The sequence below is a fragment of the Acomys russatus genome, chromosome 6 (genome assembly GCF_903995435.1).
Source record: "Acomys russatus chromosome 6, mAcoRus1.1, whole genome shotgun sequence".
In the NCBI taxonomy this organism is placed as follows: Eukaryota; Metazoa; Chordata; class Mammalia; order Rodentia; family Muridae; genus Acomys; species Acomys russatus.
Genome location: NC_067142.1, coordinates 28,695,598 through 28,711,027, shown reverse-complemented (window position 1 = coordinate 28,711,027; position 15,430 = coordinate 28,695,598).

Here is a 15,430-nt window from a genome sequence, read left to right as displayed (position 1 = left end):
ACTACATCTCATTTAGCAAGACTGATAAATTGCTTAGGAGTTGTAAGTTGGTCAGTGATCAGGCTCCTCAGTCAAAATGCTAAATGATCTCTGGAGTCCAAATTCCCACTGGCCGTGAGAATAGACCAGCTGCCTGCCCCTTACCCACCGCACCCCTTTCCAGGTATGTAGGTAGCTCTGTGCCAAGCCAACCCCACTGAAGTTTTCCTAGCTAACTTTATCCTCTGTTTAGAGGAGGAAAGTCCCACCAGCAAGACCATTGAGAAAGAAGTTCCTTGCAACGTTTAAATACAAGCTTATGCACATATGCATTATTGATACTTCAAAGGTGCATGAGAGTAAGCCTCCATTCTCCTTTCTGTGCTACAGCAGCAGAAAGTAGCCCTATTGAAGGATCAGAGTCAAATGACCAGTTGTTTGATGTACTCACTAATCAGGTCATCTCTTTGGTTCCTCCTCAGCAATTTTACCAAGCAACTGTTCAAATAGTTTCAACATTATGGAGACACAAATCTAAAATGCCAACATCACCTCTTGGCCTTGGAAAACTGCTGAAGGACAGTCTCAAGGCAGTGGGCAGTGGGCAGTGGACACCTTTGGTAACAGAATCCTTTCTGTGGAAGATATGGCTTAGGTCAGTAAAGTATTTGCCTTGCAGCATGAGAATCCCCAGAATCCACATAAAATAGTCAGGCATTGTGGTGCACACATGTAACCCCAGCGCTAGGGAGGCAAAGAAATGTGGGTGTATGGGGCCTACTGGCTGGCCAGCCTAGTCTACTTGGCAAATTCCGGGGAAAAATAATAGAATCTGTGTCAGAAAATAGAGAGATAAGGAAGGAAAAACTAAGGAAGAAAGGAGAGAAGAAAGGAAGAAAAAGAAGGGAGGAAGGATGAAAGGAAGGAAGGGAAGAAGGAAAGAAGGAAGGAGAGAGGGTGGAAGAGATGGAGGGAGGGAGGGTCACCTATCTCTGAACAGCTGCTGGTTGGCTTCAATACTCAAAGGTTGAAGGGGAAATTGGAAAATGCAAGAAGCAGGGCTTCTATGTTCTTCCTGAACAGAAAGCTAAGGAAAGAATACCTCAGACTAAATGCAGCCTCAAGCTCCCCACCAGCCTGAAGAGTTCCTTTTTATCCATGAAAGTCACCTTCTGTGGCTCTGTCTTCCCCATCTCTAGCATCTTATGGCTCAGAGAATCCAAAGTCAAACATGATCACTCCAAACAGCTCTCAGAATAAAATGCTACATGATGAAGATTAGACTGCCTTCTATTTTAGTTACTTTCTTACACTACAGCCTGTTAATAAGAGCACATGCAGGGAAAAGCAATAATACATAAAAGAAGACAATGGCAATAGAAATAAGAAAATCGCAGACTCCCATATTAATTGAGACATAAGTCACAGCACAGTGAATGACTGAAAGTTACCTGTGTAAGGATCACTTTCTTAACTAAAAATGGGAGTTTGGGTTTGGTAATCTCTAAGACCACTTCTGTTTCTGCAACTTGACGCTTCTGAGTGATTCTTCATTGTACGAGTCACCAGTTTCAGGGTCAGAGTAAACCAGAAGGAATGTGTTATCCAGACATTCCATAGTCAGGGTCATTCTCAGAGGAAATTTTATTCTAGGTTTTTGATACTAGCCATAAGGGTAATTTTTATGCATGTGTAGTATGATATTTAGTTAGGATAAGTAGATAGATAGATAGATAGATAGATAGATAGATAGATAGATAGAATAGATAGATAGAATAGATAGAATAGATAGATAGATAGATAGAATAGATAGATAGATAGATAGATAGATAGATAGATAGATAGAAAGAATAGATAATATAGGTAAGCTGTTATAGATCATATAATAGACAAATGATAGCTACACAGATGATAGTCACAAACATCCATGCACATATATAATATATACATCCTCAATAGTACACTATGTATATATTTATACAACATGCAAGGGTATTTTTAATGTCTAATTACAACACTTCACAAACAAACTGGAATCACTATTCATTAGTAAAGGAGGCCAACTTAAAACATTGCAAAGGTCACATTTACACAAAATATACGGAACATAGATGTAAGTGTATTGACTTAAACCACAGACAAGCCACAGGACTGGCAGAAAGATCCAGAATGAGAGGACAGGGAGCTTCAAGAAAGACATCCTCAAAGACATCAACATGCAGACCACACCGGGCTGTGCATATTAAATGAGAGCTCAGGCAACATGCAAGACAGTGCTAATGTGGATAAAATATGGATAAGGGGAGATGAGATGGAAACTAAACGAATAAAATTGAGACATTGGAAAAATGAAACACAGCCTTTTGAGCCAAGTGACCAACATCAATATCCAATTCAGAAAAGTTGAGAAAGGTGGTGCACAGACTACCAAATGTTGCAAACAACTGGGTTGTTTGAATAGTTACCACTTCTTGAGCACTTATGGATGGGCAGAGATGCAGGGTCCTATAGGCGAATGGGGAAGTGGCAAAGACTAAATGCAAGACTTTCCATGAAACACCAGGGTGCCTGCATGGTTGAACACAACCTAGAAGTGTGTAACTTCTCTTCCCATCTGTATCTCTTCTGCTAAATCAAGAACCACCAATTCTACTTCTTTCTTAGAATCCTTGAAGGACTTAATGAAAGAAAGGATCTACTCCTTTGGAGCCATGCCTTATCCTCTTTGCATTCAAATATAAACATTGCTGTATCTGGCTATTCTGAATCATTGAGGGAGACCCTGGAGTGTAAGCAACACTCGCATCTGGGAGGAGTTTTGTCAGGAAGCAGCTAACATGCAGCACAAGACTTCCAAGCCACCCAACTTCCAAGAGTCCAAGCCCCTTAACTCACACATGACAGCAATCCCTACTGTACAGATACCCTCCAGCACACCCTGCCCTTCTGTGCTCTCAGTATCTGATCATCTTCTGTCTGCCTATTTTATAGTGAGTGAGTGTCACAGACAATGACTGTCATCTTGTTTTCATTCCCATACTGATCTCAATGTCTATAGTATTGTCTGTGTCTGACTCTGTCACACCAACTTCCAAACTCCTTTATACTTGCAGCCTCTAGAATTTCTAAATTATTCTAATTCCACAGTCTGAACAACCCAGCTATGACATTCATTTTTATTCTGCTGTGATCATCCTTTCTGTTACTTTTTAAAAATTTCAAAGCAACAGATACTCTATATAAATTTTCCTATCTATTCAAAAGTATAAAAAGAAAAAATAGCTCTTGATCTCGCCCTCAGGGTAAGCTAAAGGCATAATTTAGAAAAGGCAGTTTGTGAGTGCCGAACCAGATGAGGTCTGGGTACAGGTGGTGTTTCACTGCATGTAGAGGCAGATCTAGAGTAAGGGGCCAAATTAACATTTCCCTTAGACATGTGACGTCCAAAGCAGTAGCTTAGGGATATAGGGAGATGTCTCCAGTCCAGAGAGGAAAGAGTCTTTTGACTCCTCCAACTGGAGCATCTTCATTTTCTGTGTTTCTTACACTGCAGCTCCAGTAAGATGACACTGGAAGAAAAAAGGAAGAAAGAATAAAAGGAAGGAAGGAAGGGAGGGAGGAAAGAGAGGGAGGGAGGGAGGGAAGGAGGTAGGTAGAGAGAGGAGAGAGAGAGAGAGAGAGAGAGAGAGAGAGAGAGAGAGAGAGAGAGAGAGAGAGAGAGAGACCTTTTCCTTAGAGACTATCTGTCCCAATTGGATTCTGGTAAGTGCTAGGGAGCTGACAATTTGAGGTTATTCTCTCTGACAAGTGTCTGGAAAGCAGATGGTCTATGTTATTGATTGAGCAAAGACTGGTATATTTTAAATACAAGGCAAAAAGAAGTGATTGGTTTGATATTCTGTTATGACGTCTTCAGAATGATACAGTGAGATTCCCTAGAGGAAAGGACAGCATCTTACATACTTGTGTATTTCTCAAAACCATTCTTAACTACAGCTTGCAGATATTTACCAGGTGCTTGAACTGTAGTGGACCCATTTCAACCATATTTTCCAACTACATTATTCTAATGCGTGATGTGAGTGTTAAAAATCTATTCTGGTTTGTTTTTCTGTTTCTGTGATAAACGCTATCACAAATAGCGAGCTATAGAGGAAAGCATTTATTTAATCCTACAGGCTAAAGTCCACCATCAGGAAGCAAATGTCAGAACTCAAGGCAGGAATGGAAACAGATGTAGTCAAGGAACACTGCTGACTACCTTGCTCCCAGGCTCGCAGTCAGCTAGTTATCTTTCTTAGATAGCACAGATGGACCTGCCTAGGGGTGATACCTCCCAAAATAGGCTACGATCTCCTACATCAAATTAGCAATGAAAAAATGGCCCCATCAAATATGCCTTCAGATGATCCCACAGAGGCAATTCTTCAGGTGAGCCCTCTTCTCCCTACATGTGTCAAGTTGATAGCTGAAGCTAACTGTAACAGAGCTGTTGATGTCGAATGCTGAGAGCTTAGTGCCCCAGCTTGTTTTACACATCTCCCAAGAAGAGAGTTGCAGGTAAACATTTTTAACTATCAGAAGACTCTTCCTCTTAGTTTACTTTCTCCCAGGTCTCAAGTTGCACCCCTGAGGTGTTCTTTCCAGACTGGTCCACCATGGCAATGCTCCATCTTGTTGAATTGTAACACCACCAAAGTTTCCTTCTTCCAGACTGTGGAGATGGCTCAGTGGGTAAGAGTGGTGTTGCCCTAGCAAGATGGCCTGAATTAGGATTGCCAGCATTTAGCTCCAGTGCTGCTGCTGCTGCTGCTGCTGCTGTGTGTGTGTGTCTGTGCGCGCGTGTATGTGAAGAGACAAGAGGATCATCAGGGCTAGCTGGTCTACCCCAACTCTAGTTTCAGTGAGAGATCCTGCAGGGTGTTAAGGCAGGACACTTGACATTCACCTCTTGCCTCCTCATGGGGGTGTGCAAGTATGCACATACACACACACACACACACACACACACACACACACACAACACTGCTTTTCTTTGTATTTTCCTTTCACAGAGGACCAATATCTATCAAAGAGGTCTCCCTTTCCTAACCTTTTAAATAGATGTTCTATGTCCCAGGAACATATTTTACTCTAGCTGATCTGACAATGTCAGAGTTAACAAGTCCACAGAAGCGTATTGTTTATGATGAATCATTGCATTCCTACTCCACAATAAACACTTTCTTTGGGCAGAGGCTACTAATGACTATTGTAAAAAGTTCAGAGGTGATATTTTGAAGTGACAAGAGTTTCTAAATCAGAATAAGTGAATGACATCATAGTCTTTTCATGCCTGAGTCTCACTCCATTGGTATATGGAAGTAACTCTCATGCTTTGTGCCTCCATGAGAGTCAGAAGAAATGACTCTCTTCCCAGAGCCATATTCATCACAGTTTAAATTTTGTGGCATTTACTGACTATAGTGATTATTAAGTATCTACTATAGTTCAAGCTATATGCTACGTCCAAGATTTCAAAAGACAAATTGGCCACATTTTCTGTGTTTGTGGGCGTATACAATAGTGGGAAAATATGCTTTTGTATTTTTAAGTGTAGGTAAATATATTATAGGCACAGTGAAAGTCCACATCCCTGGCTGGAAGGCCACTGCACAGACTGTAAGGATCTGTTTTCTCTGTCATCAGCATTATGATCACTTCCTCCTCTCTACTCCTCAGCTTTGTGAGGAAAGACTTAATCCTAACAAACACTTCTAATACATGGATTCTAAGCATTGAAGACAGTCTCTAACAAAAGTATTTGTACATATCAACTCCTTGGTTAATACATGTCATTTTAATAATGACAGTGATATAAAAAAGAAAGTCTAATGCATATAAAAATCAGTTCTGTTTTCTATTAGCTATACAATCTCTTCCAAAATCAAGAAAACTTACACATTGAGTCACGCTAAGGAACTCCACAAGGAAGTTTGTTTTGCCCTTTGCCACCAAGGCTCCTGTTCGTTCCATTCAGAAAAGTTGTCTTCTAAGCTTCCAACCTCCATCTTTACAATCTAAAGCAGAATGGGTACAGATGTAGACCTATGGTGCAGGATCTTCCATCTTGAACACACTGGGGTAATTTCTCCAGGTGGAGGACAGGAATTAAGGGGTGTTTTATTTTTACTTGTCCTCATATGGTATATTTTAAGCTGAGAAAGAGCCTTTCTTGGGGTTAAGGAGGGCCAGGTATGAATGGAAGCAGAATCAAAGAAGAAAACATGTAGGAGTCTACCATCTCTAGGTTTTAGGTGGAAAGATAAGAAAGGAGGGAGTTCAAAGTTTCTAAATGGTTCAGTCCTCCAGCTGGACTAGAAGTACAGCCAGGACTTTGTATGGAGAGCAATGGGAGACAGAACTTCTTTATCTATGGTGATCTCCTTCTGTTCCTCAAAGTGTGTTGAAGAGGGTGCAATTTGGAGAGTCTGGCTATGGGAGCCCATTATAGACATGAACAATGGGTTGGAGGAATAGAACACAGAATTAGAAGAAATCCCAGAAAAGATAGAAGGCACATGGAGGAGTTGCCAATGTCATCAACTTTTTCCTCTCTGTCAATGCACATGAGGGAAGATTCTGATCTCTCTTCTCTTCAACTATCATTTTCTTCAGGTTTTCAGGAGAAATCAGTTTCACTTACGAAGGTGTTTAGTGAATACCTGTTGAACATTAGGTGCTGTGGCAGAAATCATGAAAACAAACAATAAAGCATTTGAAAGTTTTCTACTCCTGCTATCCAAAAATGCTATAATGAAACAGGGAAAAAATATACAGACAAGTAATTGCAGCATGGCATTATAATGCTAATAAAAGCATTAGCCAGTGTGTTTATGGAGGCACAAAGTGATGCTACTGCTTTGGGGAGGTGGCAGATATTCCTAGCATGTCCTTTTAGGGTTATCCCTCAACATTATCCATTGTTATGTTCCAGGTGGCTTCTCTGTAGTAGAAGCTTCCCAGTGGCACCCTTTTTCTCCCATTCCTCTGTCCTCCCGCCCCTACCCACCCTTCCCGCTCCATTCTTACCTTCCTTCCTCTCTCCTCATCCTCCATGTCTGGCCATAGTCAATCATGAGTGCTGGCAGGTGGGCTCAGGGAGGTAGGAAGGAAACACTAAGGTTATTGTCTCTTTGACACTCTTCTCACAGGTTAAGAGGCTATGGAGTGGCTGCCTCACTCCTGCATCCTTCTTTGTGCCTAGGTTCTAGTAATAGCTTCTTTGCCCAAGGAGGCAGGCAACATCCTTTGTGTAATAGCTTCAGTGCAGTGACTACTTTATGATTTAGGGCTTCTCCCAAGTCTTACAACATCTCTGTAGATCATCTCTTCATTAGACTTACCTTAAGTTACAGATGAATGAGCTATGTCTTGCCCTAGAGTGACTACTGTATAGTTATTTTTTTTTAATCACAGAGAAATGATTTGAAGGACTTCAATACTGCAATTAGAGAATAAAGAGTGACAGGGAGCAGGGAGAACAGATAATAAGCAAGAAGGAAAAATAAGAGCTGTATGTGATGCTTATATTACTAACATGTTATCTTCCGCATAGATATGAGAGCCATGACAGTGGGAGAGGAAGGTAGTACTGGGCGACAAAAGTCTTTTTCTTCCACATCGAGAAGTCTGGACTTGTTCATGCTACTGAAATGCATAAGACCAGGCTACAGTAGCCACACCAGGTTAAGGTCTCCCCCATGTCTCTGTCATTCGCTCTATGGTTGCTTTCTCCTCTTGCTTCATGAAAAAATAAAAAGGCCGCTCTTCATGGCATAAACGCTCCCAATCCATGCCTTCTGGATGCTGAAGGCAGTCCATAGCAAAAGCCTTTGTGAATGTCAAGTGCCCAATTAATGCATGCTGACTTTAAAAGTCTACCATGACATTCTGAGACTCAAGGCAGAAAGGCCAGGCAATAGGCTGCTGCAAAAGTTGTATTTTGAAACATAACATAAAAATGTTTTTTTCTCAACAAGGAGACTCCACTAATAAACACACTCACAAAGTGAGCAATAAAGAAGGGGATGAAGGATAAAATTATGGAAATGGATCTAACAAATGACAAATTAATTCAAGAGGTCAATGACAATGAAGTGTTGACTGGCTCTTAGATTTTCCAGAAGAAAAGGTCGTTGGGACTGCAAATACACAAGGAGGAGGATTTTAAAGGGGATTCTAGACAGTTCTGTTTCTCCTTTCAGTGGTTAGTGTAAGCTTCAGAATAACAGCGGTCTAGAATTAATATGTGTCATCTTATATCTAATGAGCTTTGAATAAATGGAGTAAGCTGATTCCATTAAGTAAGTGATCCATTCTTCAGTCAGGCATAGCCCAGAAAGAAGTGCTCATAGGTGTTTCATTCAACCCAGCTTCCCAAAAGCATCCACATACACACTCTCTCCATTGCTACTTACTGCTGCTTATGAGAATTCTGTGCATACCTGTGTAAAACAGCCTTTTAAAGTTAAGGCTGTAAACTATGAATCTGTTGGGACAGCAATGGCAAAATAGGGAAAAATGTTTTCCTTTTTTCAACTGAAAGTTGCATTTTCATTTCTAAGAGGTGATTTATTTAATTTTAATGAACTATAACCAGAGGTTTTTTTTAAAATCCATTTCACAGTATGTTGGTGTGTTGAAGGATGTGCAAGTGGAGGAAGGACAGGAAAAATGGAAAAAGGTGACTGCAAAATATTATTTCAAATGTCCAGCCTCCAATGGTGATATTTTGAAATCCACAAATTATCTCAATTTTTTTTTTTTTTTTTTGCCCTAACATCCCAGAAGAATGGGCTCTGCACGAGTAAAGATTTAGACTTGGTGTGGTGCAGTTTCTTGGTTTTAACAGGTATTCATCACAGAAGAAAAAAGAAGGACCAAGTCTAGACTCCAGATTTGGAGGTTAGCCAGCGTTCTATAAATGATGGCAGGATGCATGCAGCTGGGCTTTATCATGCCCATTGCCAAGAGAGGAGGAATTTTCTGATTTGATTCTTCCATTAGGCAGTAACTTCTTCCAAACTTAGATGAGGACCTGGTCATAGTCCAGTGCTATCTATCTTATGGCCAAATCAAAGAAACAATAAACCAGATGAAAGGCTGGCATGCCTTCCTCCTGGATTCTTCATTTTATACCTGTGTTCTTTAACCCACTTCTCTTGTCTTCATCCCTTATGCTCCTGGCAACCCAATATGGAAAATCAGAACAATAGCGCAAGCTTACACATGAATCAATTCCTCCATAAGCCCACTAAATCAGAACCATGAGTCCCTCCACTCCAATACCTTCACAACTTTCTATCTCATTCTGTTCTGCTTTTCATTATACATATGTGTCCCACAATCTACTAATCTCTTTTACTGTTCTTTGGCTTCCTTGGTGAAGGAAGGTATCTTATATGTCATCAACCTGACACCTGGCTCATGGTCTGGCTGATAAGTGTTAACTTAGTATTTGAGAAATGACAGTAGGCCCAATGTGAACACAGTGAGCCAATGTGTGACACACCCTGTGAGAGGGACAAACACCATCAGGCAAGAGAAAAGAGTGTACTTGATGTGACAGCTGACCTGCACACTCAACACACAGTCACTCATGTAGCCATCGTGACAATTAGATTCCGATGTACAGATGAGGAAAGCTGAGGCATGCCTTTTGAAAACTATGGCGCCCGTGTCAAAATCTACTTCTTATCCTTTGTTCCTCTCTGCTTCATAATTAAAGTCAGCAGACACATAGCCTGTAGAGTGGACCATGCTCCAGTAGGTGCCAGTGGGTGTGGTCACATCAAGTCAACCTCATCCAATATCTGGTGGCTTGTTTAAATCCAGTAGGCTCAGTTATCTTTGGGACAAGACAACTGAGTGCACAAGTGTGTGTGCACTAGTGTGTGCGTGTGGTTCAAGTGTAAGCATACGCAAGTGCACATGGGTGTGCGTTCATGAAGAAGCCAACACTGATCCTTGGAAGTCATTTTTAATGTGATGCCCACCATTTTTTAATTGTTTAAGAGTTTCATACATGCATATGTGTTGTGGTGAAATCCACTTCATTCTCTACTCCCTTTACTCCCCCATTCCTCCACCATGTTTCCTCCTTCACAGCTTCATCCTGCTCTTCCTTAAAACCTACTGAGTCCACATAGCCTGTTGTATGTTCAGGATGTAAGTATAGGTACTGGAGCATGGGAACCTCTTTTATAAAAAGATTTATTTACTTATTATTTACACAGCATTCTGCCTGCATGTGTGCCAGCAGGCTAACAGATAGCTTCCAATCTCATTATGAGCCACCATACTGTTGCTGGGAATTGAACTCAGGACCCTTGGAAGAACAGCCAGTGCTCTGAGCCATCTCTCCAGCCCTTGAAACAGAGTTTCTCAGGGAACCTGGAGCACACTAAGGAGACTGAGCTGACTGGCCAAGAAGCTTGAATGTTTCATTTGTGTCTACGCAATAATGCTAGGATTACAGGTGTAGACTACCACACTCAGCTTCTTTATGTGGCTTCTTGGGGAACTGAACTCAGGTCCTCATTCATGGGAAGCAAACACTTCTAGACTCTCACGCACTGTTATAGCCACAGGTTATTTTTCTTTGGGTGGTATTTCATGGCCTTACTTGCTTTAGGGATGGTCTCATTCTGTTTAGAATGCTGGGTGCAGGAAACACCCACAACTGTGTCTAAGTCTATGGCAGGACCCCCATAATGCACATTCGTTAGAACCAGACCATACACACAGCACCTAGGCCTGATGTTCGTCTGTTTAGCTATATTGTCAAATTATCCAGGGAAGACAGAAGAGCTACAACTGTGTGGCATTAAAAATGGGATCTAATTCAAATCTGTACTGAAAAAAAAAGTCACGGTGAGGTAAAAAAAACATTCATCTTGGAACATCTATATTAATGAATTTAATCACAGTTACTCCACCCTATCAGATATATAATTCAATATGCAAATTCAACATTTAGATAACAGCCTTTGGGGATGACTTTGTTTGCTTAATAAATTAGTATTGTCAAAATATTACAAAAAAGGAAGGTTATAAAAAGGGAATCACCAGGATCAGTCTATAACATTAAAACCAGCCACTGCTGTCCCCAAAACATATTTGAAATGCTAAGAAAAGCCAATGTGAGTTTTAATTTTAACATCAAATAAAATTTCTGAGGATTAACCTATCTTCTCACATTTAGTGAATATTGGACACATAGTCACTATTTGTTTTGAGCCTCAGAGATCAAGGGTGGTGCCAACCGAGTAATAAAACTAACAAAAGACAATGAAGAAGAAAAAGATAAAAGTTGATGTACAGTCTCCCTCTCTGAGTAATGGTTCTGTGCCTCTGGAAAAGTTTTAATGAAAATAAATCCCTTAGGTCAATCTGACCTTCTCCAGATGGTTGCTGGCTGGCAGAAGATGTTTCTCAGAATTCCATCAATGTTTCTGGAGAGACACAAGCGGGACTGCGGTAACCCCAGCCAGGTCAGTGTCAGTACTGACAGCTGGACAGCCGAGTGGCAGTCCTGACTGAAAATTCAGATCCGCCAGGAGCATCTTCCTCCCAGCATGCATCTCAGGACCGCAGACTGCTCTATAACTGATCGCCTCGCTCTTGTCATTTAGAGGTCCCGTGGCTGCGAGTCCTACAACTTAGCTTCTTTTGTCCAGTGCCACAGCTGAGAGAAGGCTTCCGACTGCTTCCAAAGTGAGTTTGGTCCTAGAGTATAGTTCTAATTGCCTACGTTTTACAGTTTATTTATTTTTTATTTTTTATTTTTTATTTTTTATTTTTTTTTTATTATTTTTTTTTATTTTTATTTATTTTTTTTATTAATTTATTCTTGTTACATCTCAATGTTTATCCCATCCCTTGTATCCTCCCATTCCTCCCCCCCCTTTTTCCCATTATTCCCCTCCCCTATGACTGTTCCTGAGGGGGATTACGTCCCCCTATATATTCTCATAGGGTATCAAGTCTCTTCTTGGCTACTTGCTGTCCTTCCTCTGAGTGCCACCAGGTCTCCCCCTCCAGGGGACATGGTCAAATGTGAGGCACCAGAGTACGTGAGAAAGTCGTATCACACTCTCCACTCAAGTGTGGAGAATATTCTGACCATTGGCTAGATCTGGGAAGGGGTTTAAAGTTTACCTCCTGTATTGTCCTTGGCTGGTGCCTTAGTTTGAGCGGGACCCCTGGCCCCAAATCTGCCTATCATATTGTTCTATTTGTAGATTTCTAGGACCCTCTGGATCCTTTTATTTTGCTGTTCTCCCATGCGTCTCTCATTTAGAGTCCCAATAGGATGCCTTCCCCTCTGTCCCAGTTTCCTGGTAAGTGAAGGCTTTCATGGGACATGCCCCTTGGGCTAGTATGCAGATATAAGTGAGTATATACCATTTGATTCTTTCTGCTTCTGGGTTAACTCACTCATTATGATCATTTCTAGCTCAATCCATTTATCCACAAATTTCGGGAATTCCTTGTTTTTAATAGCTGAGTAGTATTCCATAGTGTATATGTACCACAGTTTCTTTATCCACTCTTCTACTGAGGGACACTTAGGCTGTTTCATGTTCTGGCTATTATGAATAAGGCTGCTCTGAACATGGTTGAGCAAATTTTCTTGTTGTGTGCTGGACCATCTTCTGGGTATATTCCAAGGAGTGGAATAGCTGGGTCTTGAGGAAGCCCTATTCCCATTTTTCTGAGATAGCACCAGATAGATTCCAAAGTGGCTGTACTAGTTTGCATTCCCACCAGCAATGAAGGAGTGTTCCTCTCTCCCCACATCCTCGCCAGCATGTGGTGTCGCTTGAATTTTTGATCTTAGCCATTCTGATGGGTGTAAGATGGAATCTCAGAGTTGTTTTGATTTGCATTTCCCTGATGACTAAGGAGGTTGAGCATTTCTTTAAGTGTTTCTCAGCCATTTGATACTCCTCTGTTGAGAATTCTCTGTTTAGTTCCAAGCCCCATTTCTCAATTGGGTTATTCGGTTTGGTGGTGTTTAATTTCTTGAGTTCTTTATATATTTTGGATATTAGACCTTTGTCAGATGTAGGGTTGGTGAAGATTTTTTCCCAGTCTGTAGGCTGTCGCTTTGTTCTCTTGACAGTGTCTCCTGCCTTACAGAAGCTTCTCAGCCTCATGAGGTCCCATTTATTAATGGTTGACATTAAGGCCTGGGCCGTTGGTGTTCTGTTCAGGAAGTTGTCTCCTGTGCCAATATGTTCCAGGCTCTTTCCCACTTTTTCTTCTAAGTGGCTTAGTGTCTCTGGTTTTATGTTGAGGTCTTTAATCCACTTGGATTTGAGTTTTGTGCAAGGTGACAAATATGGGTCCAGTTTCATTTTTTTACACATAGACCTCCAGTTAGACCAGCACCATTTGTTGAAGATGCTATCCTTTTTCCATTGAATGGATTTGGCTTCTTTGTCAAAAATCAAGTGACCATATGTGTGTGGATTCATATCTGGGTCTTCGATTCGATTCCACTGATCAACCAGCCTGTTGCTGTGCCAGTACCATGCTGTTTTAAGTACTATTGCTTTATAGTACAGTTTGAGATCAGGTATGGAGATTCCTCCGGAGCACCTTTTATTGTACAAGATTGTTTTAGCTATTCTGGGTTTTTTGTTTTTCCATATGAAGTTCAGAATTGAACTTTCAATGTCTTTAAAAAATTGTGTAGGTATTTTGATAGGGATTGCATTGAATCTGTAGATTGCTTTTGGTAGGATGGCCATTTTTACTATGTTAATTCTCCCGATCCATGAGCAAGGAAGATCACGCCATCTTCTCAGGTCATCTTCAATCTCTTTCTTCAGAGTTTTGAAATTTTTTTCATACAAGTCCTTCACTTGCTTAGTTAGGGTAACTCCTAGATATTTTATATTGCTTGTGGCTAATGTGAAGGGTGTGGTTTTCCTAATTTCTTCCTCTGCAAGCTTGTCATTTGTGTATAGGAAGGCTACAGACTTTTTTGAGTTAATTTTGTATCCAGCCAATTTGCTGAAGGTGTTTATCAGCTTTAGGAGTTCTCTGGTGGAGTTTTGAGGGTCACTTATGTACACTATCATATCATCTGCAAAGAGGGATAATTTGACTTCCTCCTTTCCCATTTGGATACCCTTGATCTCCTTTTGTTGTCTTATTGCTCTGGCTAGAACTTCGAGTACTATATTGAAGAGATATGGAGAGAGTGGGCAGCCTTGCCTTGTTCCCGATTTTAGAGGAATTTCCTTGAGTATCTCACCATTTACTTTGATTTTGGCTATTGGCTTGCTGTATATAGCCTTTATTATGTTGAGGAAAGTGCCTTGTATCCCCGATCTCTCTAAAACTTTAAACATGAATGGGTGTTGAATTTTATCAAATGCTTTCTCTGCATCCAAGGAGATGATCATGTGGTTTTTTATTTTCAGTTTGTTTATATGGTGGATTACATTGATGGATTTCCGTATATTAAACCATCCCTGCATGCCTGGAATGAAGCCTACTTGGTCATGATGAATGATATCTTTGATGTGCTCCTGTATTCGTTTTGCAAGTATTTTATTTAGTATTTTTGCATCTATGTTCATAAGAGAAATTGGTCTGAAATTCTCTTTCTTTGTTGAGTCTTTGTGAGGTTTAGGTATGAATGAGACTATGGCCTCATAGAATGAATTTGGTAATTTTCCATACATTTCTATCTTTTGGAGTAGCTTGAAGAGTATCAGTATTAGCTCGCCCTTAAAGGTCTGGTAGAATTCTGCACTGAAACCATCTGGCCCTGGGCTTTTTTTGGTTGGGAGACCATCGATGATTGCTTCTATTTCTGTAGGGAAATGGGACTATCCAACTTGTTTATCTGTTCTTCATTCAACTTTGGCAAGTGAACTTGATCAAGAAAATCGTCCATTTCCCTTAGATTTTCAAATTTTGTGGCGTATATGCCTTCAAAGTAGGATCTTATGATTCTTTGAATTTCTTCAGTGTCTGTTGTTATGTCTCCCTTTTCATTTCTGATTTTGTTGATTTCAATACTGTCTCTCTGCCTTTTAGTTAGTTTGGCTAATGGTCTGTCTATCTTGTTGATTTTCTCAAAGAACCAGCTTTTGGTTTTGTTGATTCTTTGGACTGTTTTCTTAGTTTCTAATTTGTTAATTTCAGCCCTGAGTTTGATTATTTCCAGGCGTCTACTCCTCTTGGGTGTTTCTGCTTCCTTTTTTTCTAGGGCTTCCAGTTGTGTTGTTAAGATGCTTATGTGCGATGTTTCCAATTTCTTTTTAAAGGCACTTAGTGCTATGAATTTTCCTCTTAGCACTGCTTTCAATGTATCCCACAAATTTGGGTATGTTGTTTCTTCATTTTCATTGAATTTCAGAAACTCCTTGATTTCTTTCTTTATTTCTTC